The 14297-nt window shown below is 44.9% G+C and overlaps 1 protein-coding gene and 1 non-coding gene across 2 annotated transcripts in view; one reads left to right on the plus strand and one right to left on the minus strand.

The window, feature by feature from the left end:
• LOC126253696 (uncharacterized) overlaps positions 1-14297 on the minus strand; it is a 212780-nt gene that overhangs the window by 137435 nt on the left and 61048 nt on the right. The window lies entirely within an intron of this gene.
• Trnas-cga (transfer RNA serine (anticodon CGA)) lies at positions 12622-12696 on the plus strand. Its single transcript has one exon. It is a non-coding gene; the product is annotated as a tRNA-Ser (tRNA).

Here is a 14297-nt window from a genome sequence, read left to right on the forward strand (position 1 = left end):
ATTATATTTACTGTTATTGTAACTTACATTAACTTTGTATTTCGCAAACTTGCCATCAGCCAGACAATTTAACCAAAGGGTCACAAGTGTCTAATTTAGGGCGTGTAATAAAAGTTGAGGGGCATGAAAGGGAAGCAGTGGTTGGGAAGGGAGTGAGACAGGGTTGTAGCCTCTCCCCGATGTTATTCAATCCGTATATTGAGCAAGCAGTAAAGAAAACAAAAGAAAAATTTGGAGTAGGTATTAAAATCCATGGAGAAGAAATAAAAACTTTGAGGTTCGCCGAGGACATTGTAATTCTATCAGAGACAGCAAAGGACCTGGAAGAGCAGTTGAACGGAATGGGCATCGTCTTGAAAGGAGGATACAAGATGAACATCAACAAAAGCAAAACGAGGATAATGGAATGTAGTCGAATTAAGTCGAGTGATGCTGAGGGAATTAGATTAGAAAATGAGACACTTAAAGTACTAAAGGAGTTTTGCTATTTGGGGAGCAAAATAACTGCTGATGATCGAAGTTGAAAGGATATAAAATGTAGACTGTCAATGGCAAGGAAAGCGTTTCTCAAGAAGAGAAATTTGTTAACATCGAGTATAGATTTAAGTATCAGGAAGACGTTTCTGAAAGTATTTGTATGGAGTGTAGCCATGTATGGAAGTGAAACATGGACGATATATAGTTTGGACAAGAAGAGAATAGAAGCTTTCGAAATGTGGTGCTAGAGAAGAATGCTGAAGATTAGATAGGTAGATCACATAACTAATGAGGAGGTATTTAATAGAATTGGGGAGGAGTTTGTGGCACAAGTTGACAAGAAGAAGGGACCGGTTGGTAGGATATGTTCTGAGGCATCAAGGGATCACAAATTTAGCATTGGAGGGCAGCGTGGAGGGTAAAAATCGTAGAGGGAGACCAAGAGATGAATACACTAAGCAGATTCAGAACGATGTAGTTTGCAGTAAGCACTGGGAGATGAAGAAGCTTGCACAGGATAGAGTAGCATGGAGAGCTGCATCAAACCAGTCTCTGGACTGAAGACCACAACAACAACAATGCGACACGTGCGATTCAACCCCTAGACGAGTTCGAGCCAAGACATTTCGACGAAGACGAACCGCATGTGAGCCCGAACATCTTTGGGATGTTAGCTCGCAGTTTCAACTTCTTACCGACATGTTTACTAGTCGCTTACAGAGATGATGTAATTGTTTGTCGGAGAGATGAAATAAGGAAAGAGAGTGTCTTGTCGACATCTAAGACTCTTTACCGATCGCTCGCAGAGATTGAGGGGGTGAGTGGAGGAAGTGAGATCGGTGCAGCACGAAGACTGCTGTGGCGAGCACAGCGGCGGTGGGCAGCAACCCACAGAGAAAGTATCATACCAACTCTCTGTGGTTCACCTAGCCACAGTCGAGGACGGAGTCTGAGTAAATGGAGCGGCCGCGCGGTTTGAGGCGCCATGTCACGTATTGAGCGGCCCATCCCGCCGGAGGTTCGAGTCCTCCACTGGGCATGGGTGTGTCTATTGTTCTTAGCATAAGTTAGTTTACGTAGAATGTAAGTCTAGGGACCGATGACCTCAGCAGTTTGGTCCCTTACGAATTCACACATATTTGAATATTTTGACAATACTTAACGTGTCAATGACCTACATCACGGACGTAATGTTAAGATAGAAAGTAACGAATACTTGTTTCGTGGATGAGCCTTATTGACACGTTCATTTTCATTAATGGTATTTTGTGTAAATTCCGTATCAGTCCAGAGAAACATTCTCAGAAGTAGCATTCGGCCACATTGTTACTTACAGGGTGACAGTATTATTGAACTGTATTTAATAAAATCGTCATGGCTTCTGAACGGTTTGCGTTAGGACGTTCAAACTGCACGATAGGCCGCGGGGCATGATGGGAATTAGTATCTGTGTATGGTTTCGTTAAGCAACTGTAGGGAAGCAGCCTACTCACGCTGTAGTAAATTCACATCAGTCTTTCCATTGTGTGGCAGCCAGTCCGTTGTAACTAGCTCTGACGTCATAAATGTTGCGCAATACACTAAAAATCAAATAAATAACCTAAAATGTTTCTAGCATGTCAGGAGTAATACTAAATTAAGGTGTGTTGAATATCAGTTCGATAAGTTTAGCCATTTTCGAAATTTGGACGTTTTTCTGTAAAAATCAATGGCGCAACAGAAAAGAGCTAGAGAATTCAAAATTTATAATTAGATTCCTGTTTCATAATTATTAAATAAAAACAGTACTTTGGATTTCACAAATTAAAATTTTAGTGGAAATTCATGATTTTCTGGTTTTCGTCTCAAAACTTAAGGAAGCAAGATAGATTAAGTAGGCTAATAAATAAGGCTAGGATGTTTATATTTAAGTAGGTTGGAGATCCGCTATGACTATGAAGATGCGAGAAGTTCCATTTGAATACCTATAAAACTATAGCGATAGCGTATCTCCAAAGGGCCAGTTCAGAGCTCGTCTACTGCGTGCAGTGTAATTAAATTAATTCTCTCGCCCAAAATATTTAACTTAGCCACGTCAAAATTTTATTATCAATACTTACCTGCGTGCTGAATGCACATTTAAATTAAGAGCTTCATCGGCCATAAGCAAGAGAAGCTATGATTTATTAGGTAACTTAATGTGGTGCATTACTAGTCCAGCGGCTAGTCGGGAGAGCCGATTTGATCAGGCGTTCCCTTAGCCGTCCGCACCGCGGCTTTATACCCCTATAAGAACCCTGCGCGAGGAAGCAAGGCCCCAGTTCTCTCCAGACGCTGAATAACACGCCATCTGGGTCGGGAGTCGCGTCGCGTCGGTATCATTGCTACAAACAGCCTCGGATGCCGTATTAAGTTACTCGAGATACGCGTAACCATGAAATCATTTTCGAGTGAAGTGTTAATTCTGGGTTGACTTTAATTATCGTTCTTCAGTTTGCGTATTGTCGTATTTTCACGTACCGCCGCGGGACAGACATTCTACCAATTATTTAGCGTGGCGTTTGATGAAACTAATCATCAAATTATGGCGAGCATTCATTTAAATATTTAATTTGGACAGTTATAGTTGCATCAGCGCATTAGACTCTGAACTGATCTGTTAGTTAGATGGTGTGGATTCTTTTGTTTTCATCTGTGACTTTCAGAATACAGAACGTTTTTTCAGGACCGTTTTTGATTATAAATCCCGGACAATCTCCTAATTCCTCAGAGCTATAAGCTGTAACTATAAGTGTATTCTCAGATGAAGTGGGCACTAGGAATTCTAATTACAGGCTTCACGTTTTGCTAATCACTTTCTGGTTGCCAATATTGTAGTTAGAGAGCCAGTGTTGAGAACGGCGAAAGACAGCATAAATAACATTCTAAATAATAGGAACATTTTAAACAATTAATTCTATCCGCCGCCCCACACAACGAAGCCCACTTTCATTTGGATAGGTCCGTCAATAAGCAAAACTGACACATTTGGGGGCCTGAGAATGCGAATTTCGCGATCGAGAAGTCTCTTCACCCTCAACGGTTGACTGTGTGGTGTGCATATTTTGGGACGGTGACTACCGAATGGTACGTGAAGACTTTCGAAGTTGATGTCATCCCCATTATCCAAAGTGACCATGATTTCGACACGATGTGGTTCTTGCAAGACGGATCTCGACCCCATCGAATCAGGAGAGTGTTTGATGTCCTGAAGGTGCAGTTTGGGGACCGCATTCTGGCTCTGGGGTTCCAAAAGGCCACTGGCATGGGACTCGACTGACCGCCATATGCTCTCGATCTGAACATATACGACTCCTTTTTTGGGGGCTATATTAAAGACCAGCAATAACACCAAAACCATTGCTGAGCTGAAAACAGCCATTCAGGAGGTCATGGACAGCATCGATGCTCCCATACTTCATGGGGTCATACAAAATTTCGCTATTCGTCCGCACCACATCATCTCCAATGTTGGCAGGCAGGCATATCGAACATGTCGTAAACTAAATCTGAATATCTGCAGTGACTTTTAGGTGTTGAATAAAGTGTGTGCCCGCCGTAGTTTGTAACTAATTTACTATTTTCTTCGTGTTGTTGTTGTTGTGGTTTTCAGTCCTGAGACTGGTTTGATGCAGCTCTCCATGCTACTCTATCCTGTGCAAGCTTCTTCATCTCCCAGTACCTACTGCAACCTACATCCTTCTGAATCTGCTTAGTGTATTCATCTCTTGGTCTCCCTCTACGATTTTTACCCTCCACGCTGCCCTCCAATGCTAAATTTGTGATCCCTCGATGCCTCAGAACATGTCCTACCAACCGATCCCTTCTTGTAGTCAAGTTGTGCCACAAACTCCTCTCCTCCCCAATTCTATTCAATACCTCCTCATTAGTTATGTGATTTACCCATCTAATCTTCAGCATTCTTCTGTAGCACCACATTTCGAAATCTTCTATTCTCTTCTTGTCCAAACTATTTATCGTCCACGGTCCACTTCCATACATGGCTACACTCCATACAAATACTTTCAGAAACGTCTTCCTGACACTTAAATCTATACTCGATGTTAACAAATTTCTCTTCTTCAGAAACGCTTTCTCTGCCATTGCCAGTCTACATTTTATATCCTCTCTACTTCGACCATCATCAGTTATTTTGCTCCCCAAATAGCAAAACTTTTTTTAGTATAATTCAATAATTGTTACCCTGTTTTTTTCCTCGTTTCACTTGGCGATTCTTCGAACGAGTCGTAGGCATCTCTCGCGATGGGTCCGAAACGAAGAAGCCTCGTAGTGTGACACTACATTCACTACTTGTTGTACTGCCCGCTAAAGTGTTTCATATAGTGTTTTTATTGTCAGAACTATAACAGTGGTAGTGGCTGGACTTGAAACACTAGCGGTCTAATACGATTTAGCAATGCGGAACATTGCACCTTACTTCTGATCGACACAGGCACTGCAATATTGTATACACCGTATTAGATCGCTGGTGTTTAAAGTCCAGCCACTACTGTTCTGAAGAACACAAGCACTGCAAAATCGTTTTTATCCATCAACACCGGGCAAGCGACTTTCGATTAAAATGTCTCCCCTGTGCGGGATAATGGATGTTCGAGTCTCGACGGAGAAATAACACAGCCAAACGGTTCCAGATAATTGTTTGATGTACTGACTTATGTTTCGACACCTCCAAGGATGTCTTCATTAGAATGAAATTTAGTCGTAAAGTTACATTGCGAGAAGGGAATAGTCGAAGTTTCGAGCAGACAAGCTCAAGTCACAAATTACGATGGTAATCCCAAAAGTAAGATCTCGTATTTTTTATACGTACAGAACTCTGTTTGTGTGGCAGTTGGTCACACTGTTAGGAAGAGTGCTTCACGCGCTGTGTGTAAACATGCGAACGCCGCGCTGAGGCGCTCAGTCTTGGCTTGGCAGCCGTTGAGAATGGAGCTCCTGTTGGATGTTAACCGCTAAGTGCGAACTGCGCGCAGTTATTCGGTTTTTGAACGCAAAGGGCACTGCGCCGATTGAAATCCATCGCCAATTGACGGAAGTGTATGGTGAGTCGTGCATGGATGTCAAAAATGTTCATAAGTGGTGTAGACAGTTTGCAGCTGGTCGGGCCGAAATTCACGACGAACAAAGAAGCGGGAGATCGTCAATTTCTGAGGAGACAGAGTTGAAGGTTGAGCAAAGCGTGCGTGAAGATCGGCGGATCACCCTGGATGACCTCTGCACGTTGGTTCCTGAGGTTTCCCGAATAACCGCTCGCAGAATTTTAACGGAAGCACTGATCTACCGGTTTATAACTTTCTGAACAGCATGGCGGCGAGCTGGTATGACATGGACTTACAAAAACGGCCACAGCTTCTACAAGAATGCATCAACAGAAATGGTGATTATGTCGAAAAATAGCTAAATGTTCGAGCTGTAAACTGATGTAAACCATTGTAGAAATAAACAGGTCTATGTACTTATAAGAAAATAGGTATCCTTACTTTTGGGATTACCCTCGTAAAAACGTCCCAGCCTCTGATATATATATATACTGTACGTCGCAAGGAACAACCTCAGTAGGCCATACGCTACTGGAAGACCACGTCTGATCTCAAAACGCAGAGGTCGGAAGATCTCCCACGGTGTAATCCAGGATAGGCAGTGATCTGTGGTAGATCTGACGGCGGAGTACAATGAATGCTCGTGCAGGCTCACGTGTTTTGGAGCACTCCATTCAAAGTCCATTGTTGAATATGGACCTCCACATTACAGGACCCCACGTATTCCCGTGTTGACCCAATGACAAAATCAGTTATGATTGCAGCGGCCACAGCAGCACTGAGTTTTCACCGTGGATCGGTAGAAACCTGTCGCCAATCGAATGAATCACATTTCTTGTTACACCAGGTCGGTGGTTGGGTCGTTACACGCCGTCATCCAGGCGAATGGCTGCACGAAACATGCGCTGCGCCACAGATGTAACCCAGTGAAGGCAGAACTATGCTAGGGCGTACAGTGAGTTGGGCTGCCACGGAATCTGTGGTGGTAATCGAGGGCACCATCATACAGGGTGTTTCAAAAATGACCGGTATATTTGAAACGGCAATACAAACTAAACGAGCAGCGATAGAAATACACCGTTTGTTGCAATATGCTTGGGACAACAGTACATTTTCAGGCAGACAAACTTTCGAAATTACAGTAGTTACAATTGTCAACAACAGATGGCGCTGCGGTCTGGGAAACTCTATAGTACGATATTTTCCACATATCCACCATGCGTAGCAATAATATGGCGTAGTCTCTGAATTAAATTACCCGAAACCTTTGACAACGTGTCTGGCGGAATGGCTTCACATGCAGATGAGATGTACTGCTTCAGCTGTTCAATTGTTTCTGGATTCTGGCGGTACACCTGGTCTTTCACGTGTCCCCACAGAAAGAAGTCACAGGGGTTCATGTCTGGCGAATAGGGAGGCCAATCCACGCCGCCTCCTGTATGTTTCGGATAGCCCAAAGCAATCACACGATCATCGAAATATTCTTTCAGGAAATTAAAGACGTCGGCCGTGCGATGTGGCCGGGCACCATCTTGCATAAACCACGAGGTGTTCGCAGTGTCGTCTAAGGCAGTTTGTACCGCCACAAATTCACGAAGAATGTCCAGATAGCGAGATGCAGTAATCGTTTCGGATCTGCAAAATGGGCCAATGATTCCTTTGGAAGAAATGGCGGCCCAGACCAGTACTTTTTGAGGATGCAGGGACGATGGGACTGCAACATGTGGCTTTTCGGTTCCCCATATGCGCCAGTTCTGTTTATTGACGAAGCCGTCCAGGTAAAAATAAGCTTCGTCAGTAAACCAAATGCTGCCCACATGCATATCGCCGTCATCAATCCTGTGCACTATATCGTTAGCGAATGTCTCTCGTGCAGCAATGGTAGCGGCGCTGAGGGGTTGCCGCGTTTGAATTTTGTATGGATAGAGGTGTAAACTCTGGCGCATGAGACGATGCGTGGACGTTGGCGTCATTTGGACCGCAGCTGCCACACAGCGAACGGAAACCCTTAGGCCGCTGTTGGATCACCTGCTGCACTAGCTGCGCGTTGCCCTCTGTGGTTGCCGTATGCGGTCGCCCTACCTTTCCAGCACGTTCATCCGTCGCGTTCCCAGTCCGTTGAAATTTTTCAAACAGATCCTTTATTGTATCGCTTTTCGGTCCTTTGGTTACATTAAACCTCCGTTGAAAACTTCGTCTTGTTGCAACAACACTGTGTTCTAGGCGGTGGAATTCCAACACCAGAAAAATCCTCTGTTCTAAGGAATAAACCATGTTGTCCACAGCACACTTGCACGTTGTGAACAGCACACGCTAACAGCAGAAAGACGACGTACAGAATGGCGCACCCACAGACTGCGTTGTCTCCTATATCTTTCACATCACTTGCAGCGCCATCTGTTGTTGAAAATTGTAACTACTGTAATTTCGATAGTTTGTCCGCCTGAAAATGTACTGTTGTCCCAAGCATATTGGAACAAACGGTGTATTTCTATCGCTGCTCGTTTAGTTTTTATTGCCGCTTCAAATATACCGGTCATTTTTGAAACACCCTGTACTAGTGAAATACGTGAACAATATTGCGTACCTCCTGCATCGCTTCATGCTTGAAGTCTTCTCCCATGGCGAAGACATCTTCCAGCAGGATAACAGGCAGCGTTGCAAGGTCAGAATCGTGCTACAGAGGTTCATAGAAAACTCACATTGACGTCCCGGCCAGAAAATGCGCTTGATCTGTAACTACTGGAAAACATATTGGACGCCAGCTGTGTTCCCGCAAACCACCATATTCGTAGACATCTGGTGTCGCATGCTTCCGGAAGCCTGTCAAGGACTCGTAGAATCCATGCCAAGCAGAATCTCTGTTGTACTTATTCGAAAAGTGGAACTATTGAATATGTGGTCATAATGTTCTGGCTCATCGCTGTATCTACTACGTTCAACTGTTTTCTCAAAACGCAGATAAAGTGCTGTTAAAAACCTTAGACGGCGTCCTTATCTTACTGTATTCCGTCATGTCCAAATTTAGTGTGAGCCTGACAATAATTCAGGGAAGCTATTTGCTTCATCCCTGTTTAAGAACTGGGAAATCTGCTATACTTCAGGCGAAATCTGAAGATGACGTGTAGGAAACTCGTCGAAACGTTGCAACAGAGCAACGTCACGACTCGGCTGTTGATGACGTCGGTGTGATGGCTCCGTCCGCCGTGGTCGTCACAACTATACATTTGCTCGATTTACTCTTGATTGATCAGCGTTGACCCTACAAAGAAGGTGGACAACAAGACGAGGTCGCTTCTCAAGGACGCAGATTTACCGGAGGGTGACGCTAAGAAATTGTTACCCCAAGGTCCGGTACCGCCTAGACTATATGGACTCCCGAAGGTTCACAAAGAGGGGGTACCATTACGCCCCATTGTCAGCAACATCAGGGCACCTACATATTTGTTGGCCAAATACCTGACGGGAATATTAAGTCCTTACGTGGGTAAATGCCCTCATCACATCCGTAATTCCGTGGATTTTGTTAAACGCCTTGATAGCTTCACGTTGGGTGAGTCAGATATCATGGTGAGTTTTGACGTCGTTTCCTTGTTCACGAGGGTACCCCTGCGAGAGTCACTAGAATTGATTAGTCAGAAGTTTGACGAGAACACCACTGAAGTTTTTAGGCATGTCTTGACTTCCACGTATTTTCTTTTTAATGGAGAATACTACGAACAGACGGAGGGAGTCGCCATGGGTAGCCCACTCTCACCGGTGGTAGCGAATTTGTACATGGAGAACTTCGAGGAGGAAGCCCTGTCGTCATCCGAATGGAAACCTACTTGCTTTTTCCGTTACGTGGACGACACTTTCGTCATCTGGCCACATGGTATGGATAAACTCCTTGACTTCCTTACACATCTAAACTCCATACACCCCAACATCAAATTCACTATGGAGACTGAAACGGAGGGTAAACTACCTTTCCTTGACGTCTTGGTCAAGAGAAGGCCTGACGGCACCCTAGGTCATGGGGTGTTTCGGAAGACAACGCACACTGATCTGTATTTGCACGCAGACAGCTGCCACCACCCTTCACAGAGGAATGGGGTACTTAAAACTCTAGTACATAGGGCGCGCACTATCTCTGACGCAGAGAGTCTACCCCAGGAATTGGAACATCTGAGAACTGTATTTCGAAAAAATGGGTACTCAGAGTGGCAGATTCAACGTGCTCTCCGCCCAACCATTACAGCACAACCTGTGGATATGGATGAAATCACGAGGGAGGAGGTAGGCACTGCGTTTATCCCATATACAGGCGCACTCTCGGGAAAGATCGCCCGCATTTTGAAGAAACACCGGGTCGGAACGGTGTTTTGTCCTCCGAATAAAACTCGTGCACTGGTGTGGAGCGCCAAAGATGACCTCGGTTTGAGGAAGGCCGGCGTGTACCAGATTCCGTGTCAATGTGGCAAGTCGTATATTGGTCAGACGATGCGTACCGTCGAGGATCGATGCCGTGAACACCAGAGGCACACTCGACTGATGTATCCGAGCAAGTCGGCGGTCGCTGAACATTGTTTGTCGGAAAATCACGCTATGGAGTATGAACGCACGAGGATTCTGGTACAGACGTCGAGATACTGGGACAGCGTTGTTAGAGAGGCCATCGAAATTCGCACCAATGACGACCTCATAAATCGTGACTGTGGCTATAATCTTAGCAAGGCTTGGGAACCAGCGATTGGGTTAATCGAGAGTAAATCGAGCAAACGTATAGTTGTGACGGCCACGGCGGACAGAGCCATCACACCGACGTCATCTCAGACGCCGTCGCAATCTGTTCCACCGCGCGACCGTGGCGCGGGGCGCGGACGGCGGAGTGAGCGCGCCGCGGGCGGAGGGTATTTAAATCCGCCGCCGCCGCGACCGAACCCAGTTCCACCTGAGCAGCCATAGTGTACGGATCTCCGTGCCGGCACGTTCACAGGAGCTCAGTCCGTCAGTTCACCTGATGATGGCGACATGTATGATCGCCGAAATATTGTGCCCGTTGGACACTGTAGACCGGCAGTACACCCGTGGATATTTTGACGGGGAAGGAAGTCGGCCGTGCCCTTTCAAAGGAACCATCCCCGCATCTGCCTGGAGCGATTTAGGGAAATCACGGAAAACCTAAATCAGGATGGCCGGACTCGGGATTGAACCGTCGTCCTCCCGAATGCGAGTCCAGTGTGCTAGCCACTGCGCCACCGCGCTCGGTGACTGTTAGGTTTTCAAAAGAATCGTCGCCGGTAGTGTTGACGGAAAAAAGGAATTAGATATATTGTGCCACTATTGGGTGTGGTACAAATTCGTAGTTATGTTGGAGGATAACAGGGAACAATTTGAGCAATTACGATCTAGAACTGGCTTGAAGCGGGGCACAGTACGCCAATTTTTCGATTACGAAGGGAGTCTCATAAACTGTGCTTCCGCAACTGTAGAAAGCCGCTGGCTTCTAGAGCAACAATTATATTCTTACATTATTGTGAAAGCCCGCATCTCGTGGTCGCGCGGTAGCGTTCTCGCTCCCACGCCCGGGTTCCCGGGTTCGATTCCCGGCGGGGTCAGGGATTTTCTCTGCCTCGTGATGGCTGGGTGTTGTGTGATGTCCTTAGGTTAGTTAGGTTTAAGTAGTTCTAAGTTCTAGGGGACTGATGACCATAGATGTTAAGTCCCATAGTGCTCAGAGCCATTTGAACCATTATTGTGAAATTTTTAAATTCTGTGGTTATCAACATATTTTGTGGGAGACGCAGTTATTGCACCAAAGCTGCAGACGTATTCTCTTCATTTTCAAGATTCAAAAAAATGGCTCTGAGCACTATGGGACTCAACTTCTGAGGTCATTAGTCCCCTAGGACTTAGAACTAGTTAAACCTAACTAACCTAAGGACATCACAAACATCCATGCCCGAGGCAGGATTCGAACCTGCGACCGTAGCGGTCTTGCGGTTCCAGACTGCAGCGCCTTTAACCGCACGGCCACTTCGGCCGGCTTTTCAAGATTAGATTCTTTCCTTGTTCACTGTCATCCGATACCAGTAAAAAACCGAGCAATAGGACCGAATCATTGACGTAAAGATTACATTGTTTGACTTGCCGGACTGGTCTTCTCACATCAGCGTTACAGAATTAACGTGCGTAAACTGTTCCTGTTATGTTAAGTAAGGAAGCTGTTACTCACTACATACGTAATTGAAGAAGCTACCAAACACATCTCTGCTGAATAATACTTCCCTAACTTGACAATAATAAGGAAACAATCTGTACGCAAATCCCATGAAGCCGATACAAGTAAGATAATCCAACAGAGTAATCTTTGAACCAGTAATATACCTCTGGCAATTTGATCTCTTACAGACAGTGCTTGACATGGGTTCGAAACTAGTAGCGGGAATGAAAGCCTAACAACTTTAGCTTTAGTAAAATCCTCGTTCGATAACACGTGAATATTGCTTGTCAGTCTGAGATCCTTGCCAGATAGAACAGATAGAGGAAACAGAAAAGATCCAAATATCAGCGTGATTTATTATAGATTCATTTAGCAAACTCAAAAGCGTCAGTAGCAGATGTTGCAAGACAGGCCTTCCGCATCGCGATATTGTCAACTGTGGAAGTTCCAAGAGCTTACGTTCCTAGAAGAACCAACCAATACGTTGCTTCTTCCCACGTATATCTCGCGAAAAGATCACGAATGTAAAATTAGAAAGATTCACGAGGCCTACCAGCAATCGTTCTTCAAGGGAACTCATAGCGACTGGAACAGGAAAAGAGGGGTAAATGACAGGTGTACACAAATTACCTTCTGCCACACACCATACGGTGGCTTTTGGAGTATAGATGAAGATGTGTTACCCAATCTGCGAAGGTGGGGAGGGCTATAATAGGAAAAGATCGGTATGTAGCCGAATTAACAAAATAGGTCATGAAACTTTCTGCCAGATTAAAACTGTGTGCCGGACCGAGACTCGAACTCGGGACCTTTGCCTTTCGCGGGCAAGTGCTCTAAGCTGTGAGGACGAGGCGTGAGTCGTGCTTGGGTAGCTCAGTTGGTAGAGCACTTGCCCGCGAAAGGCAAAGGTCCCGAGTTCGAGTCTCGGCCCGGCACACAGTTTAAATCTGCCAGGAAGTTTCATATCAGCGCACACTCCGCTGCAGATTGAAAATCTCAATCTGAAAAATAGATCATGTCTGCTTCTAACAGTTTTGAGCTGATTCTCTTTTTTTCGAATTGAATCGATCGATTCAAGTCTCTATTTATGAATCGTCCGATACCACTTTTGGTCGTTCCTGAGCGATCCGCGGATCTACAGGGAAGCTTGGTTTTTTTATCACTGCATTTCGCTTTGACTATTTATTTAACCATTTTGATAATTATGAGAACATTGAGTATGCTTTCACGCAAGAATATGTACGCTTCAGAAAGCTAGTCATCCTCCTATTCATTACGATGTACAAACGGATAAAGTGATATAACTTGTAAAGCAAAAATAATGTAATGAAACAAATTATTGCGGGAACACAAAATTTTGTCGACAACGAAAAACGAACAGAACTTTTGTGTCGATGTAAAGATCTAAATATTTATCTTAGGTGCAAGATTGCCTTTGGACCTGTGCTTGCGCCCTTACAGCGTGTGTGTAACTAAAATTTGGTTATCGGCTGTAGTAGAAGTCAGAGGTGTTTTACTCAGATAGCCGGTTTTGAAACATGCTTGCATTGTCAGTTAATATGAACTTATTGTGCAGACACTTAACTGTGAATCACGTAGATGTAGATGTAGAAGGAGAAGCAGAAATATGAGGCTGAGGATGAAGCTGTTTGCCTGTAATATTTAAATGAAGAGAAATAACGATTATGTTGACTGGATCAGAAACTGGATCAGCTATTTTTCACACGCCATATTTAACTGGGATAGCAACCCGTAAACTGCTCGCATCTTGTGCGCTGAATGAGGCCGAGAAAGCAAGATTCATGCATAATGCCTCGGACGTATAAGAGTACTGCTATTTATTCATGGCATTTATTGGCTGGCTATGAATCACAAAAATCCGCCGCTAAGATGACAATTTTCGGAGCCTTTTGTCCGTCAAGAGCCAGGAGTACGTTCTGCCGCCTATATTTTGGTCAGAGGAGATCCCCAGCACCACCAGCTGCATATCAAGTAATAGTTTAGGGCTATATTGACCAATTATTTGCTTTATTTGCAAATAATAATTGTTTTTAGTTCCACTTGGTACTGAGAACCTTGTTTCCTAGTGATTCAATACATCCGAGTGTCCTATTTAGTTGAACTGCAAAGTATTTATTGCTTCAATAGTGCTAATTTACTTTTGTGCCTCAGCGATACAGATGGCCGTACCGTAGGTGCAACCACAACGGAGGGGTATCTGTTGAGAAGCCAGATAGACGTGTGGTTCCTGAAGAGGGGCAGCAGCCTTTTCAGTAGTTGCAGGGGCAACAGTCTGGATGATTGACTGATCTGGCCTTGCAACACTAACCAAAACGGCCTTGCTGTGCTGGTACTGCGAACGGCTGAAAGCAAGGGGAAACTACAGCCGTAATTCTTCCCGACGGCATGCAGCTTTACTATATGGTTAAATGATGATGACGTCCTCTTGGGTAAAATATTCCGGAGGTAAAATAGTCCCCCATTCGGATCTCCGGGCGGGGACTACTCAGGAGGATGTCGTTATCAGGAGAACGAAA

The sequence above is a fragment of the Schistocerca nitens genome, chromosome 4 (genome assembly GCF_023898315.1).
Source record: "Schistocerca nitens isolate TAMUIC-IGC-003100 chromosome 4, iqSchNite1.1, whole genome shotgun sequence".
NCBI lineage: Eukaryota > Metazoa > Arthropoda > Insecta > Orthoptera > Acrididae > Schistocerca > Schistocerca nitens.